Source organism: Cryptomeria japonica, chromosome 4, assembly GCF_030272615.1.
Source record: "Cryptomeria japonica chromosome 4, Sugi_1.0, whole genome shotgun sequence".
Classification (NCBI taxonomy): domain Eukaryota; kingdom Viridiplantae; phylum Streptophyta; class Pinopsida; order Cupressales; family Cupressaceae; genus Cryptomeria; species Cryptomeria japonica.
Window position 1 is genome coordinate 374,705,410 of NC_081408.1, and position 4,515 is coordinate 374,709,924.

Genomic DNA, 4,515 nt, shown 5'->3' on the forward strand with positions numbered 1-4,515 from the left:
TCATGACTCATCTTGTCATATCCTCCAAAAACTATGTCATCAACAAATACCTCATAGATTAGAATATGATCTCCTTCTGGCTTCAGGTAGATATTACTATCCTCACTTCTTCTCTCAAATACAATCTTTACAAGATGGGAGTGCAAGCATTCATACTATGCTCTAGGTGCCTGCTTTAGTCCATACAAGGCCTTATGTAGCCTACACACCATGTCACTATCTTCTGATAGGGAAAACCCATCTGGTTACTCTATATACACTTCCTCTTCTAGTATTCCATTCAAGAATGTAGACTTTACATCTATTTGATATACTTTGAATCCCTTGAATGTTGCATATGCAAGAAGTATACGAACTCCTTCCAATCTAGCTACTAGAGAAAAGGTTTCTCCATAGTCTTCTCCTTCTTCTTGGGCATATCCTTTACACACCAGCCTGGCTTTGTTTCTAACCACTGAGCCATTTTCATTCAACTTATTTCTGAAAACCCATTATGGTGCCAATGACATTTTTATGGTCCGTTCTGGGTACCAAAGACCATGTACCATTCTTTTCTATTTGGTCAAGTTCTTCTTCCATTGCCTTGATCTAGTCTTCATCTTTATGTTCCTCTTTGAATGTTTTGGGCTCAAATTCAGAGATCATGCAAGAGTTTTCTATGACCTTTCTTCTTGTAAGAATTCCTGCATCCTTGTCTCCTATGATCTACTTTGGATCATGATTCAAATTTACATACCTAGGAATGATCTTGGTTGTTTCCTCTTTCTTATCTTCTTCATCCTCATCTTCATCAACATCAGCATCTACCAGTGTAGGAGCACTGTTACTGGTGCTAGGTTGTTTTGCAACCGGTTCCCAGAAGGTTACTACCAGTTCATCTCCTACTTGCTCACTGTCGTTTCCTCATATTTCTCAGAGGTTTCATCAACTCTAACATTGATGCTTTCAACAATTCTCTGAGTCCTATTGTTGAAACATTTGAGAGCTTTTCTCTTTGTGGAATATCCTAGAAATATTTCCTCATCACATTTAGCATCAAACTTGCTCTAGTGTTCACTCCTCTTGATATAACATTTGCTACCAAACACTCTAAAGTAGCTTACCACTGGTGTCTTACCGGTCCAATACTCATAAGGTGTTTTATCCTTACCCTTTTTGATGATTACCCAGTTCATTGTGTAGACTACAGTGCTCACCTCTTCTCTCCAAAAGGTGAGAGAAACCTTCCCTTCGATCAACATAGTTCTAGCTACTTCAACCACAACCTAGTTGTTCCTCTCTGCTAGGCCATTCTATTGTAGAGTCTGAGGGGCAGACAGCTGCCTCTTGATGCCATTCTCTTCACATTATTTGTTGAATTCACCGCAAGTGAATTCTCCTCCTTGATCGGTTCTAAGGAATTTGATTCTCTTACCACTTTCTCTTTCTACCAATGCTCTAAAGGCTTTGAACTTTCCAAAGGCTTCAGACTTGTCCTTCAAGAATATGACCCACATCATTCTTGAGAAATCATCAGTAAGAATCATGAAATATCTATCTCCCTGCAGAGTCCTAGTTTTCATAGGACCACACAAATCAATATGCACAAGATCAAGTAAATTGTCTATAGTGAAAGTTTTACCTTTGAAGGCTGAGGAACACATTTTCCCTAGTTGACACTCTCTGCACAAAGGATTCTCTAGTTTGCGCAACATAGGCAATCCTCTAACTGCCTTGATCTTCCTGGCCTTCACAATATTATCAAAGTTTACATGGCAGAGTCTCCTATGCCATATCTAGCTATCCTCAAGCTTAGCCATTAGACATGTACTAACATTAGTAGTTAGCTGAAATAGGTTACCTTTGGTCTGCATACCGGTAGCCATCAGTTCACCATTCTTTCCTTTGATTTTGCATGCTCCATTTTTGAATTCCAGAGTGAGTCCATTATCATTCAGTTGAGCAACACTCAAAAGGTTGTGTCTGAGACCTTCTACCCAATACACATTGTCAGCACTGCTTCTTCCATTCAAAGAGATGGACCCTCTTCCTTTTACCATACATGGTGCATCATTACCAGAATGAACCACACCACCATCATACACTTCTAGAGATAGAAACTTACTCTGGACACCAGTCATATGGTGAGAACAACCACTGTCAATAATCCACTCATTGGAATTATCAAAGCAGGAGACAAGAGCCTTCTTGTCTGACACATCTTCCTTGACTACTACAAACACAATATCTTCACTTTCTTCATCTTCTGATTCCTCATCAGTGACACCTTCATCAACTGCTACAAAACAGTTTCTCCGGTTTCCTCCTTTGAACTTTTTGAACCTCTCTGGTTTGTCCTTGTTATCACCATTAGGGCAGTTTACAACAATGTGTCCTATCTGGTTACAAGAAAAGAATTTCAAAGGAAGATTACCTCTGTATTTACCGATTCCCTTGGGAAGTCTCTTGGAAAGAAGAGCTTCAAATTCCATCAGGATCTCCTCATCATCCATTTCTCTACTTTGTCTTGGTTCACCACTAGTACTAGCTTCTTTGCCTTTTCTAGATGGTGTAGTAGATGCTCTAAAGGTTGATTCAGTCTTTTGAATACTGCCATCATAATTATTTATCTCATAAGTTGTTAACTTTGCAATCATGGATTCCAGGGATACCTTTGTCTTGTCTATAGACCTCAACTCCTGAATAGCAGCAACCCTTATTGCATAGACCGGTAATAAGGCTCTCAAAACTTTGCTGACAATAGTGGAATCTTCCATTTTACCACCTGCATTCTTGATATCTCCAACAAAAGTTTTGATTCTTATTCCATATTGTTGAATGGTCTCTCCTTCAACCATCTGCATTTCTTCAAACTTTCCCCTAAGGATTTCTTCCTTAGCTTGTTTCACATGCTCATCACTGCCATAGATATTCTGAAGGGCATCCCATACTTCTTTGGGATTCTCTTTATCCTGAACATCAATAAACTCAATTTTAGATAAACTGCTGATTAGGGCTTCCATGACTTGCCTATTCTCCTGAATCTCTGTCTTTTGATCATTGATGAGAGTACTGGTAGGGATAACATAAGCATTCTCAACATAGCTCCAGTGTTTAGCACCCATGCTTCTGATGTATATCTTCATTCTATCCTTCCATATTTTAAAATTATCTCTATTGAACTTTGTACTTTTCCTCTTCATCATTAGACTAGGATCTTTCCCTCAAGTGGTTAAGCTTACAACACAGAGGACCTGGAGGATGCTCTGATACCAATTGATGAATCAATGATGAACAGTTAGTACCAAACTGGTACTAAGAAGGGGGGGTGAATTAGTATTGAGAAAAACACTTTTCCTTGAACTGGTTTGACTGAGAACACTGCACTTGACTGGCAAGCAATAGCACCGGTCTAAACCAAATTACTATCGGTTCAACATAGTAAGAATGTGAAAGACATAAACCGGTAACTCTTGGCTTTCCACACAATCTAACATCATATATCCACTTCACCCATATGCATACACTAGTAACACATCAACAGAATGTGAAGACTTACTGGTTCAACATGCTTTACCACTTGACAGAGAATAACAAAGCATCACATGAAAAGCATCACACATAACACACATATTTTTCACATGGAAACCCAACTGGGAAAAACCATGGTGGGGATGAATACCCACAAGCTGTTCTTTAAACCCTTTTGAATTTCTCTTTATTAGGAGCCTAGTCCGGTTAAAGACTTTACAATAGGTTATGTTAGGAATCGATCCTGCTAGGGATCACCCAGTTAAGGGATGGCTAAAATACCCGGTTAAGGGTTAAATCCTATTAAAGGTTACCTTGTTAGAGGATTTTAAGAACTTAATGATTTTGAGTTACCCTGTTAAAGGATTTACAACAAGCTGGTTAAAGCTACCTTGTTAAGGTATTTTCCAACTATTGAAGTGGTTAGAGGTCAATAGGTATTACAATGATCTAGTAACAACACTTCAATGCCAATGCAGACCCACTTCAGTTCCTTCCTTCTGCAATCACACTCTATAGGTATCTATTCACTTATCTGGTCTGGCAAGAATCATGTATCTCTACTCTTAGATACACACACAACTTTTGCCAAGAACCTCAACATGAAAAACAACATCAACCTTATAGGAAATAGATAGGTCGGTAGCATAAACCCTAAACCCTAAACATTTAGGTTAAGCAATTCAGTCGGTTCAATCCTAACCATTGAACATATTACATTGATTACAACAGTCTTGAATAGATCTCAAGACATTCTCCATCATTTGTTCTTCACCGCTTCTTGGAGGTTGATAACCCATCACACGTTCTCCACCATTTACAGAGACTTCGCACATTCCCGAGGTAGATAGGATCAATCTCCTTCATGCAAGATCCTTCACGCGCACAAGGCTAACATGGCAGCACAATCTGTTCTTCATTACAATGCTAACTCATCACACGATGTCATCAGTTGAATCACATAGGCATAGAACACTTCAATTGAAAACCTTGAAGCTAAGACTA